Here is a 16,374-nt window from a genome sequence, read left to right as displayed (position 1 = left end):
ACAGGCTACCTACGGATGCTGGAACCCAGACTCACTACGCAATTGCTGTTCTCCCCAGGTATATGCCCACTGTAAATCAAATCCAAGAGTTCCTTTGTTCCAAAGTTATTTTTTCAAGCTTGAGGACTCAATATACGAACCTTTTTTTGCAGCTCTCATTTGTCTGCAATACAATCCTCCATTGTACTGAACTTCTCAGCTAGTTTTAACAAAATCAAAAAATTTGCAACGCCTTCACTGATTTTATTCAATCTCATTCTCAAGAATAATTACTGATGAACGTTGACCTGGACTTTATCTCAGGCAAAAGAAAGAATGATCTTGGATTTTGTGCTCATCTCCATCAAAAGGCCTTTAAAGCTATTACATTTTCCACATGAGTATTACAGTAATGGCCAAGAGAGGCTCTTGGAAAAGTTAAGGAAGCTGCACATACTCCTATCACCTCTCTTTCACCCCCCTTCCTTCTACTACCTCTTCACCGTCATACCATGAAGAAGAATACATTTTAATCTCAAGATTTCTTTAACTTTTTTATACAGATGGACAAATGTAACAGAACTAAACTGAGGCGGAGAAATAATTGTGACTGGCATCATGTCCGCTTTCTGGTTAACTCTACCATTGAAAAGCACAATCTAAACAGTAACTTCATGTGGCCTGACTGATACAGAGCTGCAATTATGAAGTGTAACTGGAGACAAAGTCTGGTAACTGAGAACAGGCAAGGATATCACAGGGCATGGCATGGCTGTTGGACAAGTTCACTTGATATTTTTTTTTTTTTTTTTACAAGGTTTTAAGTGAAAGAGACAGTGAATCAGCATAATAGATGCATCAGAAGAATTCATAAAAGACAGAGACTGATTCACAGTAACTGACCTAAGGAGTTACGCTGACCACCTGCTTGAACATCATACAAACAACTGCAAAATCAGGCAACTACTCCGGTATTTTACAGAAATGTATTATTTTAGAAATTGAAAACCTAGTTTATACATGGTAGAGGAATGGAGTAGTTTCTGAAAAAAATGGTTCTTCAAGTCAAGAGCACTATTCATTACCCAACATTCCTAAATCAAGATCTTATATAGGATAAAACAAATCTTAGCAGATTTACATTAAGCAGCAGTAAGACAGGCACTAACACAGGAGAAATGTGCACATGCATGCATGCATATGAATAAACAAATTAGAAGTGTTCAAGTCTTTACACTCATTATAATTAGAAAAAGGAAGTCCTGATCCAAAGCCCATAAATATCAAACAGAAGGATGCACATATACCTCACTAGGCAGTGAATTAGATGTAAAAAACTGGACTGCTAAGTACTTACTTCAACAAAGGGAATGAACTTAATGAATAACTTAAAGCATACAAGTGCTGGAGAAACAGGACCTTCTTATTGCGCATGAAACTATTTCATCTGTAACTTCAATTACTGCATCTGTAGTGAAAAATATTTTAGTACTTATTCAACGACACACATATCAAGAAAACTATTTCAGCACACAATACTACTGCCATTTTGAAACCTCACCCTCACTGATCTGTCTACTGTCAAGGGCTGTATGTCCTATAAAACCCTAGCAAATGAATATACCCTAAAATGCACTAATATAATTTTGAATAAATTTATCACGGGCGTTTTATTATCCTAATGACATAAAACATTACATAAAATGCTAAAGGTGCCATAAACTGAAAGCTTACTATGGAAAAGAAAACAATCATAATTTTAAATCGCCATCGGAAGGTAAAAACAAAAACTGCTGAAGCCTTATTTAATTTTTAAAATTGCCGTTTCCTGTATTCAATAACTCTTCCAGAGCAAATGATTTCATGCTCAATTTTCCCTGCAGAGATACATAGGCATGTATCAAGGATTCAATTATAAATTATTCCAGTACAATAGAGCACTAAACAGAATTTAAACTTGTTTCAGGATGCAAACAAACAGAAATCAAAACCCTCCCCCAAATGAGTACTTTCTCCATTTACATAACATGAATACACAACCACCATTCACGACATTTCAGAGGTTTACCTGAAAACCATGACATACTTCCAGCTGACTTCTGTGAAAATTTCTGCACTGTCAGTTCACTTTGCTACAGCCATAAAATTAAATCAGACTGTGACAGATGGTGTCCAGCCCGTCTGAAGATATTATCTGCTGTATAAATATTGATGATTTTAATAAGTTGCACTCCAAATATACATTTTGAAAGAATATAGTTTCTTATCTTGAGCTTAACTAACAGTAAAAGCTTTGACCATGTTACCATGGCAATAATATATTCCCTAAGGTAGGATTTAGAAGAGTTGGGCCAAAAAATTCTCTTGGCTAAACACTGCTGTATTCAAAGTTGTACAAACTTACTGAAATGGGAAAAGAATTAATGTCTAGATTTGGTGAACTACATGGATTTCAGCACCCTGCTGACACGTAGCTAAACCTCCTCTGCTACCAAAAACTCTGGTTCGTGGGTAACTTCAAAAGCTTTCCATATATTGCCTTTCTTAGAAAGTCTTTGGCAGTGGATTACTTGCTTGGGAGTTATTTCTTTTCTTAAATTTAATTTTTGGATAACAACTTGGGCAACTCATCCACTTTTTCTCAGGCTCACCAGGTGATGCTTTGCACTTACCAAGTCCTGATTGCACATTTCTTGCACATGAGCAAGTCTCTGCTCCCACGAGGAAGCCAAACAGTTCCAACTAAGACTGGGATTGTAAAACGGCAGAACTAGCAGTACATGATCCATTTATTTTAATGCAATTGGGTTGACTTTCTCCATGCATTTCGTTCCCCCACGTATTTCTTCCAAATACATTATTTCAAAGGTGTGCTTGTTCCACTTTGGGAACATAATGTTCACATAATGAAAAAGCATTTTTGAATGTTTTATCTCAGCCCTGACCCAAGAAATAGGTCAAAAAGGTTTCACTTAAACTAGGGAGTTGTAAAGACTGCAGCTCAAAGACAGAAACTAGCACTGAGGACTCTAGCATTGCCTGCAAATTAAAATTAAGTATAACAGCTAAATTTTCATTTGATTTCTAAAGTTCATTCACAGCAAAACATAGCAAGATAGGTACTTCAACTACCCAGTGCACCATATATGGGATGCATGTTCTCAAAGTATGTGAAAATTCTCTTCACCATACCTGCTTTCCACACTTGATGCCTAAGGAATGGTTGCAATGCTCTCAAATGCTGGGCAAGGGCAGGAGAGTACATATTACATGTGACACTCTACCAGCATCAGTACGGAGCCTTCCTATCCAAGACACCACTACCAAAGGGAGCTTTGGTTGCTGCTTCTTAGCAGGAGCAGCTCAGGCCGTATCTCTCACTTCGTGTCATTCTGGCTGGCATGGGGCCAGACAAATGTAAGAAGCACCTGAAAAACCACGTTTCCTCTTCCTTCCACAACTCCAAACACAATCCAAGGTCTCTATTAGTGAGCACAGCAAGGCAGAATGGACACAACTGTAATTTAATGTCACATTCAAATAGAGTTTGCCAAGACAAACAGCAGATATAGTCCAAGATAAACAGAATAAGACCCTTGGAGTTGTTACTTCCATGATGTACTCAGCTGCTTCTATCATACAGCATTACGCCCATCTGGCAGAGCAACATTTTTAAGCACCGTATTTTAATATTGAGTCTGGAACAAAACAACAGCTAAGTGAGGACAATGTGCAAACTGGCTGAGCTTGACAGGTCCATAAATCCCCCAAAGGTGCAGAACAGTGATGTGAAAAGAGTGTAATTCCAAGCCAACATAATTTAATTTCAGAATTGAAGTAATAGCTCAGATACAACAGAGATCACATTCTCCAGGCATTCTCATTCCACTAATTTAGACACTTCTAGCCCTTCCCCCTCTTCCCTTCCTCCGTGTATTTCTCTTTCATTTCATCCTGCCATATTGCAAAGGATGTCATAGAAACAGCTAGAAGAAAAAAGAAAAAGACACACTCATGAAAATCCTGCCTACACTAGAGAAACATAAGGATCCCAATCTGTTTACCCCACTGAAAAAATAAATTGAGAGATGGTGTGATCAGTGTCTGCAAGTACCTATATTGAGAAAAAAAAAAAAGTATCTGATCTAGACACTCGCATAATCTAGTGAATTAGGACAAACCTACAGCCAGTGATAGGAATATGAATCTAGGCAAAGCTAGAAAATTCAGGAAGAAAAACAAGTTCTGCAAGTTATGCCAAAAGCACATGGCATACATCAATTTAATATTGCATTATTTCTGCTGACAGGAAAAGTCAAGACCATAAGCTGCCTGAATAGAAAAAAAGGCTTAGAGAACCACTTTTGTTGACTGAGAATAGTTTGCAGAGGCCAATTTCAATGATTATTCTTATAACTGGTCTAATTACTTCACTGAAGAGGGACTGAAGCATCATACTATGTTTTCATCGGGGGGTGGGGGGGGGTGGGGGGAGTACTTCAGGAAAAAAGTGTTATTCCTGCTTATTAAGTCAAAAGTTAAGGATTAATAACTACTAAACAGATAACTAACTGATGGAAAGAAAAAACTGAAACCAAAGTCAGGTTCTGCAGAAAATTCTATTATCTGCCTTCAAGAGAGAAAGAGAGGCTCTAAATCATAGTTTAGCAACTGGCCATTTTGGAGAGAAAAATAGCACTGGATCTCTATGTTTCAGTCCTAAGAATTAAAATACCGTGGGGATTGATTTATCTGCAGTGATTTTTGTTGAGTGACATTGCAAACTTCCACGATACCCTGTGTTTACTTTACTTGAGCTGAAATCCAGGACAAAAGCCAGAGAATGCTACTTATTGACACCTACCTGGCAGGTCTATCTCCTACATTTTCCCCTCAGTGATTTGTCTTACTTGCTCTGGACTCAAGCAAAAGAAACACAGGATGGAAATCATATGCTTTTTATCGAAACAACACTCTTGGGTGAGCCATACTTCTTGCAAGCATCTTATGAGGCACAACTTGGTCATCTCATCATAAGCACCTGGTGCTATCTGAGATACCCTATGGAGTCCAAGATAATCTACACAGACTTGGGAAGAATGTCACTGGACATTCAGGAGAACCATGCCCCTCTTGAATCAGCAGCTAGATAACAGACAATATTCTCTGTGGCACTTCATATTGCACTGATATCTATGTTTATGCATCTGAATTGGGCCCCTAATGTCCTTGGACATCAACTCTACACTAGGCAGCTGCCTGTTGTCCTCTCCAAGTCAAGCTGCAATTTATGACACACTCCAATTTATCTTTCATTGCTATCACAAATAGATAAGGCAAGATTACAACATGTACCTATGAATTGGAAGATGACCCTGAAACATTTTGTGTTTCTTCTTTTGATCACAGACTCTAGGTGAAATCTTGACATGGATTCCTTTCAAGCACAATGCTTTTCCTCCCAAAACAAAGCACCAGGTGCCCAAATCAATCCGTGTCAATCTCAACCAATATGCTGAAGCCTCATTCGAGTTCTGGAAGAAAGAGAGGGATGGTTCTATGCTATTCTATCACACCCTGTTATCTTTGCCTCTGAGAAATCTAAACATAAAAGTAAACTCCTTTGCACTTGTGAAATAAAGTCCTGTATAAGTCTTCATCTCACAAGTGATTACGTTTGTGTAGAATACAATGAGAACTCTCCTCAAAATAATTACAGCAGCTTCCCCTGACATTCTACGTAGCACACAACCATATTTAATATTGCAACTGTTAGCTAGATAAGTACACCAGAAACGCCCACAGCAGACAAGGTGCATGTCAAAATGGCTTTTTGGAACTCTTTCATTTGCAATGCAGTATGTCATTTAGAGGTATCACCAAAGCATTAAACCATCTAGTTGATCACAGCTGACACACACATTTTGTAAAGCAGCTTTGAGATAAAAGACACTATTTGTATTAAAAATATTAATTTAAATACTGTAATATAATAATTGTTAATATCATCACTTCTGAACAGGTACCACCTTCACATGAAGAATACCACATTCACCTTTTTCTCAAATTGCAAGGTTTACAGGAAAGGAACTTTTTTTTTTTAATTACTTCCTGCAATCAAGCAAAGTACTCGAAATTCCTATCAAATAATAGGATTCATAAGAAATTAGTGAGAAAGCCTCTTGAAGGAAACAAAGGCATAAATAACAGCAGCAAAGCTATCTACCCCGGACTTCAGTGATCACTGCACAAATTCAATAAATCAAGTTTACACAAACAGAAATTATAAAGTGTTTGCATATCTTCTTTTTTAAAAGTCACTTTTCTTAAATAAAAATAAATTTTAAGAATTTCAGATTGCAAGCATATTTATTAACTGGACCACAGAAAAAGCTGTGCCGTCTTTTGAGTGTTTATATAGGTATAATCTTAACATTTGTTATAAAAAGTTCAAAGCTGCTCCACTTTTGCATCTCTGCAGCTTTTTTTTTCCCCCAAGATAGAAGTATCTTTTGTCCATATTTTTAAACCAACAGATCTCAAAGATAATTTCATAATCTGCATGGTTACACTGCTTTCTGAGGAAATGCTCTCATTAACACAGAACGCTCTTGGAAATGAGATGAGAAGTTCAAAGTTTTTATCCTAAGAAAGCATGAAAAATAAAAGCAAGTTGAAAGAGCTACCATTACTGCCAGCAGCAACATGTGGAAATTACTGCCAAATACAAGCAATTCCTTTAATTTTTGTGGTTACCCAGCAAATGTTTATAATAAAACGTTTGTTTTCAACTGGCATTGAAAAGATTGGGAAAGAAGATGTGAGGAAAAACCCCAACTCTTCAGATGTTAACTGGAAAAGAAAGCACGCCAATCCATGAAATTCCTATTACAGTCATGAAGTTTCACTTCACTTTCCTCCTTCGACAAGCAGCAAGGAATAGGAACAAATTCCAAAGTAATTTTGGCTTCTTTCTTATCATTAAAAAAAAAAAAAAAAAAAAAAAATCACAGACAGATGGACAAAATGCTATCCAACGAAACCTTCACTGAGGACTGTACTCAACAGAGTATCTGCCTTAAATAGCCACTTGAAAGCTGCCCCAGATCATTTCACCAAAACCAGACTTTACTATAGATCTTCTTTTGACATCACTCGGTTCAGTAAGAAACCTAGATACCTAGGAACAGCACAATGACACATCTGTCTTTCAGGCCTGTGGTTCCCTGGATGGAATCCGAATCTCAAAGTGGTGTACCAGCATTTCCCATACAATGTCTGGGGAGAAACAGGCATTCAAGCAAAGCTTATCCAAAGCTGCAGGCACGAAAGATGACAACCCGCTAGTTATCTTAGAGGAAACAGTTGCCACCACACTATATCTGAATTTCTTGCTCTGTCTAGAACATGGACAGTCCCGGTCTTCTCTTGCAATCTTGGGTGCCTACAGTTGTTCTGTGAATGGCCAGAGAAGGACTGCTGTTTATTTTTGTAGCACAGCTGGAAAAAGTAGTAGCACTTTTAGATAACAGCTCAGTGGCATAACCACCTTTCCAGGCAGCAACAGGCTTGGATTTGCTGGGCAGAAGTGAATGCAAAATCCAAAGTCAGAAAGAGAAAGCAAGGGAGAAAGAACTCACTTGTGCAGTTTCTCAAAAGGGGAAATAGAGGATTCTTGGGTTTGTTCCTACAACTGTTTAAGCAAGCAGAAGCAGTTTTTGGAGCACCAAAAAGAACCCAGGCCCGTGCTGAAACTGCAAAGCCACTAAGAGGGCAGGCACTACCCTTCACATCTTTCTCTCTCTGGCTGTCTTTTCTAAACAAAGTAGTCACAGCTGCATTCATGAAGAGCCCAATTTAACCAATATGGATGTTGGCAGCTTCGCAATAGTTAGTTACAGCTCTACCTCATTTCTCAATCCCTACACTTAACAGAGATGTACAGAAGGGCATAGAATTGCAGGTGCCAAGACAAGGAAGCTATAAGACTTCACAGCTTTATGAATTTAAAAAAATATAGCTTGTGAACACTTGCCCCTGTCGCAACCACTCTTAACAGCAAAGTGGAGATTACCCTGATGAGGGATGACACAGACAAGTCTCAAAATTTCAATCATTTTTTTTTAATGCTCAACTCCTAACAGCTGAAGATGAATCATTTATCAAACACATTAGTCAAATATTAGATACATGATACCATGAGTCTGGTGCTGTAAGGGTGACTCTCACATATTTGATGATTTTTAGTCTTCAAGGTAGATTAAGTAAGGCTAAGGAACTCTTCAACAAGAGGAAGCTGCAATCAAAATAGGCAGCCTCTCCTCCCCGAGATAATCACTAGGGTTTATATACAGTTTTTCACAGATCAGGACTAGTCTGGTCCAAAAGCTTACTGCTACTACCCATTGCTGAAAATTGGCTTATCCTGACTCATCCACACATACGTTACCCTCCTGGGTGCCACCCGACTCCAGCCTATTCAGACAGGTATAACCTATTTGCAGGCCAGGTGCCAGTCATCTGATTGTTTCTAATTGCTGCAGATTGGATACCATTTTCCTAGTTTTATTACACTTTTATGAACTATACCAGCTAGCAGATATTACCAAATAATTTACTTCCTGCTCTAGAAGACATAGTCTTGTGCTATGTCTGAGTGCAATTAAAAAAAATAAAAAAAAAAAGAAAAACCAACAGACCTTCATCCTACAGCCCCCTTCTGTAGTGTTTTCACTTTTTCCTCTCTTCTGTTTCTTGCTTGCTTCCTTCATTTAGCAACTTCATCAGTTCTGAAAGAAGCAAACCTTTTAAATTTAATTATTCTTGCAAATTGGGCTTGGTTTTTTTTAACTATTATGAAAGGAAGACCTTTACGTGAAATGTTTATTGCAAATAGCGAATAAACCAACAACAGCTACAGGACTGCTTCCATCAGCCCACTGACCACAATATTGAAGCAGTTCACCTTAGACAAGCTAAGAGGATGATTCAAGTGTTCTGGATGTAAAAGAATAACAGTCAGACCCTTGGATAACAGAACCAGCAAATAAATAAAGATAAGCTTTCACTCCAATGATTAGCTTTATTTACTATTAATGAAAGACTAATTTTGCTTTGTATATCTACCCTAATACTTGTGCATTGAGCTTATTTAAAATGTTAACATCCTGGTTTACATTCCTTGAAAGTATTTTGAAAGTTCATCAGAACGGACCTGTTCTGACATGATCAGCTGAATGAATGCCATTTTAGAGTAGTTATCCTGGTGACTTGAGAGATTTCTTGTAAACAAAAAACTTGTATAACGCTCCAGTCCTTTCCAAGCCACAAAAGTGCAAAACCTAGCAAGACTGAAATCTCAGTGCCTAAAAGAAAACGCTGGGAATGCAGATTGCAGAAGTCACTTTCTACGACATTTAACATTTCTCTAACCAGAGATGCTATTTTTATTCAGTAATGCTTACCGTTCTTGTTTGCTTTTTGCCCATAATAACTTACCACAGGATTAGTTGGTCCATTTTTACATCTTCACAGAAAAGACGACACCACAGTGAAGTGCAGCCACCAAATCTTCTTCACGTAATTGTATCTCTTCTTGAAAAGCCACTTAGACCTAAACAAAAATAAGCAGTAATCATCTTTTTTTCCATCTTTCCCAGAAAATGCATGGAGAAACATGGCTAATTTTTCTGATATAATCTATTTTTATCACATATACGTACATATCCATACAAATATATAACAGCCCTTTTTACATAGACACTAATAATATACAAAATCCAGAAAAAAAACCCCTATTTTTATTTGATCATGTCATACAAGTTTCATGATCAATTTCTACAGAGCTACGGAAACCCATGTTTAGAATTTTATTTTTCTATTTTCATATTCTTTGCAGGCATGCATTTTCCAGACAGATAAACACAGAGGCAGCGTTAATATTTATTGCAAAATCTATTTTAGCTACCCTTTATGAGCAAGTCTTTTTCCCTACATTGCACAAGTCTTGACATGGAAAAACAGTGCTCAAGTCAGCAAAGATTACAGTGAAGTAGATACGCTCATTCCTATTTCAGGTTCCAATTATTGCTATCCCCAAGTAGGGCTTCAAAGAATTGACTGTCATTATTAAGCCATTATTAAGCTGAATATGGTATAATTTGGCTTCCAGTTGTGGGAAGAGAGGAGGACACTACTTCAGCTTTCCATTTTTCTCTAAGTATTCCAGATGGCTATGACTGCACATGAACTTTGGGCTGGATGCCCACAATCACCTGGCAGCACTGAAAGTTCTCCAAGATACTCCCTGATAGTTTTGTTCCTACATGGCATGTTATACACACCACCACATTTGGTATTAAAAGGAGTTCTCCCTTGGGTCTAAGCTCGCCTGCATCACTGACCTTCTCCTTTTATCCCAGTGCAGCATGGAATATAGTGCAGTTTCACCACAAACTCTCAGACTTCTCCGTTCTCTTTCCATACATATATATACACACATTATATGAATAAGTATATATATATATATATATACACACACACATACACACACAAACATATTACACAATGAAAGAGAAAAGCCAGAAAATATTAGTACTGCGTGGCTTGGAACCGTAAGCACACAACCTGGCAGCCTGGTGGCCTCTTACAAAAAAGGTTTATTCCACATTTGTCTATGCTTGTAGAAAAACGGACAAAGAAATGCATGTGCTCCCTATCAGACAGTTTTTTACATATTGCCTTTAGACAAGTGTTGCTGTGAAAAGCCGAAATCAGGACTCAATACTCGGGATGACTATTAAGCAGGTATTCTTTATTGCAGCGCTGGGCAGCACTGGGGATCGCTCCGCCACAACTGCTCCGCCAGGTTAGCACAACACATCAGTTCATATATAGAACAATCATACATATTCATCAGATTTCCTGAAAAGGGCAGTTTTATGGTGATGAGTTCCCAGAATTCATTTACATAGTCCAAACATGCGCAGTAAAATTAGGGTTAGGGTCTTTTCACCCTCCTGGTGGTCTTCCATAGTCTTCCTCACGTTGTCCACTAGTTGAACTTTGGGCTTCCTGTGTCCATATATAGTCATTGAGTTAGCTCATCAGTCCTTCAGCCTCGGAATGTTACAAGGGGGTCGATTTAAGCTAGTTCTTTGGTGCTTATCTTTGGCACAATCGTCCTGAGTTCCTGTTATCAGTGATTTAATTAGGAAGCCTAATGAGCTTGCTCAAGGCCTGCTTAGTCTTATCAGGTAAGAAGTCACAGGAAATGTCCTATCATCAACTCTGCTCAGCAGGCAACTAAAACTATTTTTGCAGGGGAAGAGATCAAAAGAGAACAAGGATGCAAGTGAAACTACAAAAAAATGCAACTCTATGTATCACAATAAGGTCTTAGTCAGGGATTGTCAGGATTGTCAACTCTTTCACAAGCACTATCTTCCCTGGTGGCATGCCAGGAAATTCCTATTACTCATGCGGATCAGGAAAACCACCATTACAGCTCTTAGACCTACTGCAGTCAACAGTGTTTGGTACCTAAACCAATATACACGGTGACTGACAACTGGAAATGTGCATATGCTTCATTGGTAAGTGTAAACGTCAGAAGCAAGCTGGTATGAATCTGCAACACCATTCTGAAGCCACCTAGATAAATTAGAGGACTTTGAACTACTGCTGTCATAACCTTTGTACTCCCACATACCTCTTGCTTCTTGCTACGTAAGATCCTTGAGCCTATGCACACCTTCATATCCCACTGCTCTCTGTACCAGGCACTTAGGGTCTGCTCTTCAACACACTGAAAGTAATGAAAAGCCTCCCACTGAATTCAGCAGTAACATAATACTTCAAGCCCTTAGGCAGACCATTTGTCAAGTGTTATGCAAATTTGTGCCTTATAAAATAAAATTGCTCTTCACTGCTACCACATCTTAAAAGATACGGCAGAGTATTTTAAGTTTGCTGTCTTTCTATGAGAGAACAAGAAACACAAGAGAAACAATAGCTACAGAAATTAATCAGACAAAAACAGACGGGGGGGGAGTTAACAAAACTCAGTAACTACACCAAAACATATCAAAATCAATAGTTAAAACAAGACAAGATTTTAACAAATAAATGCAGAGGGAGATGTTTTTAAATTGCCTCTCTCTTCCTGACGCAAATTAATGGTCTTCTTATGTAACCAGACATAACCAAAATGATTAGTTCGTTCTTTTGTAACTAAGCAATAGAGAGATAGGAGCGGGGTAAACAATACTTTAATGTTGTGTTTGTACATCTATGGCTATGGATATGCTACTATGCCCAAAGACAACTGGATGAGGAGTAGTACGGACATGCTGCTATGTTCCCAGTACAGCCCCAGCCCAGCTTGACAACAAGTTGAGGGTGGTTAGAATAATTGGTTTGTGTTAAGGGTGCCAAATCATTGTTAGGGACCATGCACCATGAAGAAGGGAAGCAAGTTACATAAGCAAGGTGATATTGTGCGTGTCCAGAAGAAGGGGTCAACTAAAGGACACACCTGTACGACCACTAAGGACCACCAGAGACCCCCACGGAATCCCCCTGGAGTTCAAGAACGCATGAGTAATAACCACGTGAATATGATAATTAGTTTTGGGAAATAGAATGAATATGCATGATTATTCCAGGAAATTTGATGCCTATGTATGTAATTGGACAATATAAGTTTCGGCTGATGTAACCTGCAGTATGCACGCTAGGTGGAACGATCCGCCGTGCATCCAGCGCTGTGATAAAGAATGCCTGCTTCTTAATACTACATTGGTGTTAAGGAGTTTGATTCCTGATTTCGGTGACACAGACTGGGCATTCACAGAAGAAATAACACTTACTGATGTTTAAGTACAACCAAATCCCAATTATGATCACAGCCTACAGCTACAATAGCATGAAGAATTAAGACAGACAGATGATGCATAGGCAGTTCTTGAATGTGATGAAAACATCAAGGCATCTGTTTTAAAGAATTTGAGCTATTTAAAAAAAATTCCTCCCTTCACATAGGCTGGGGTCTGCATTTCTAGAGCAAGCGAGGCTTTATCTTTTCATTTCATTTTGATTATGACCAACAGAATGGGGTACAGACTGCAAGCAGCATTCCACAGATTCACTGGCATTAATAACTGGGTGTGTATCAGCACAGTCATGTAAAGAAACAGTTAATACAAGCCTGCTTCGCAACACCTGCAATGCGCTTATTTAATTAAACCCTTCCCATCCACAGGCAGAATTGAAACAGTTCAAGATCCTAAGATAAGAGGTGCCAGGGAAGGTAGGCCCATTATTTATTACGCAGCAACCAAGACCAAATATAAAAGACTAACCAATAGCCTTTCCAATTCCACACTGCCAGCTGGCACTGAATGATCACAGAATCACAGAATCGTATAGGTTGGAAAAGACCTTTAAGATCATCGAGTCCAACCATAACCCTAACACTACCAAGACCACCACTACACCATGTCCCTAAGCACCTCATCCAAACGTCTTTTAAATACCTCCAGGGATGGCAACTCAACCACTTCCCTGGGCAGCCTGTTCCAATGCTTCATAACCCTTTCAGTGAAGTAAAATTTCCTAATATCCAGTCTAAACCTCCCCTGGCGCAACTTGAGGCCATTTCCTCTTGTCCTATCACTTATTACCTGGGAGAAGAGACTGACCCCCACCTCTCTACAACCTCCTTTCAGGTACTTGTAGAGACCGATAAGGTCTCCCCTCAGCCTCCTTTTCTCCAGGCTGAACAACCCCTGGTCCCTCAGCCACTCCTCATAAGACTTCTGCTCTAGACCCTTCACCAGCTTCGTTGCCCTTCTCTGGACACGCTCCAGCACCTCAATGTCCCCCTTGTAGTGGGGGGCCCAAAACTGAACACAGTATTCAAGGTGCAGCCTCACCAGTGCCGAGTATAGGGGCACGATCACTTCCCTAGTCCTGCTGGCCACGCTATTTTTGATACAAGCCAGGATGCCATTGGGTTTCTTGGCCACATGGGCACACTGCTGGCTCATATTCAGGCAGCTGTCAACAAACACTCCCAGGTCCTTTTCTGCCAGGCAGCTTTCCAGCCACTCTTCCCCAAGCCTGTAGCGTTGCATGGGGTTGCTGTGGCCCAAGTGCAGGACCTTGCACTTGGCCTTGTTAAACCTCATATAAACCTCATACAAACCTCATACAATTGACCTCGGCCCATCGATCCAGCCTGTCCAGGTCCCTCTGCAGAGCCTGCCTACCCTCCAGCAGATCAACACTCCCACACAATTTGGTGTCATCTGCAAACTTACTGAGGGTGCACTCAATCCCTTCATCCAGATCATTGATAAAGATATTAAACAGGACTGGCCCCAACACAGAGCCCTGGGGAACACCGCTTGTGACCGGCCGCCAACTGGAGTAAACTCCATTCACCACCACTCTTCGGGCCCGGCCATCCAGCCAGTTCTTTACCCAGCGAAGAGTACACCCATCCAAGCCATGAGCAGTCAGTTTCTCCAGGAGAATGCTGTGGGAGACCGTGTCAAAGGCTTTACTGAAGTCTAGACAGACAACATCCACAGCCTTCTCCTCATCCACTAAGTAGGTCATGTTGTCATAGAAGGAGATCAGGTTAGTCAAGCAGGACCTGCCTTTCCTGAACCCATGCTGGCTGGGCTTGATCCCTTGGTTATTCTCTACATGCCGTGTGATAGCACTCAGGATGATCTGCTCAATCATCATGATAAGTGAAAGAACTGCAAAGCGCTTTTCCCCTTGCTTTTATAACACTGCAATTTTAATATGTGGTATATGGCACATTGCCATTTCTAGTTTTTGAGAGCAAAAGCCTTGTATGGGGAACAGGGAGTACAGCCAGTAGAACCACATCTACCAAGAACTTTTAATTAAAATTTATTGTTTCATGGGTGAACAGCAAACATTTTTTTCTTGGTCTACTCTTCATGTTCAACAATACTTATTTATTTGAATGAACGGTTAAGATAAACTTCTAATAAAAGCATTATCAACAAGGGGCCAATTCTTCAACTCTGCTTAAATTCATTTCTGCCAAAGGGATTTACAGCCACCTTATATATGAATCAGCATTCCCGTAGAAGCAGCAGAATGCCTCACATGACAGTCTTTGGTGGGCGAAAGTATAGCACTGCCATATCTCAACACATATGGACGACATGGGAGTCGCTGCATTCAGCCCTACTACGTATCTGCAGAATTTGACAGCCTCTAGGGGAAGCTCTGACCGACTGGTCCTCAATGTGCCAAGCATGAAATCATTGAAGATGAGTACCCAACACTACATTCGCAACAACCCCATTTCAGAGAGGTCAGCCTCAAGACCAAGGTGTCCAGGTGTTACAGACACTGCAGAAGGCTGCGTTTTTGTCTGAGAAGTATACATAACACATGCAACAAAAGTAAAAACAAGTAATTACTGATGTGATGCTAAGTATTCACATTTATTTTCTAATACAGATAAAAGGCAAATACATATCATCAAAAGAATAATCTCTTGCATTATTTTATATAATCACAAGAATAATTGCTATTGATTATAGTGTTTACAGACCTACCCTAATAGCAGGAATGCAACATTCTTGGTGGATTTTACTTGGACATGATTAGCTGGTTCTTTTTCTGCTCTTTGATGTAAAAGCCAAGGTACTTCTCAAGGAAGCAATTTTTTTAAGTAAAAACAGAACACAGGCTCACAAAGACCAGGACCAGTCAAAGGAGAGGACAGACACTATGTAATACAAATCATGGTTTCAGTGTAACCCTTTAAGCCAAGAATCTCCATTTCTAGATTGCAAAGAATCGGTGTACTTGGTTAAAGCTCTATCCCAACTATAAAGCAGCAAAACCTCAGAATATCCCAGTCATGTTTTCAGGATGCTTCTTTCATAGTTTTCTCAGATTAATAGCTTATTTCTGTCCATATTACCTACTAAATTATATTTGCGGTGCCTTGCTGTAAGCATCTCCTCTTTATGTGTTTGATTGCTACTGTGCAGGATAAAAAGGCAGATTATGAGACAGACGTCTTTCAAAACCTGGAGGCTCCCAAAACCATTCTAAGGAAACTGGTAATCGGGCTAAAACCCTGAAAATTCAAGGATAATAGCAACAGGATTAAAAATAAACCCATCTTAGAATAACAGTAATGCTATAGCATGTCAACATTGTACTATTACACAGGTGTAACAAAACACTATTATTAGGCATGCTTAAATTAACTGCTGTACTGCCTCTAAAACAAGAAAACAATTTAATTGAAAAAGCCACAGGACACAAACAGAAACGTTTTACAGAAAATACTGTTTTGTGAACATCTGCCTCTCAGTAAAACCAGACAGTCCGTTA

The sequence above is a fragment of the Mycteria americana genome, chromosome 4 (assembly GCF_035582795.1).
Source record: "Mycteria americana isolate JAX WOST 10 ecotype Jacksonville Zoo and Gardens chromosome 4, USCA_MyAme_1.0, whole genome shotgun sequence".
In the NCBI taxonomy this organism is placed as follows: domain Eukaryota; kingdom Metazoa; phylum Chordata; class Aves; order Ciconiiformes; family Ciconiidae; genus Mycteria; species Mycteria americana.
Note: the sequence above shows the minus strand (reverse complement) of the source record.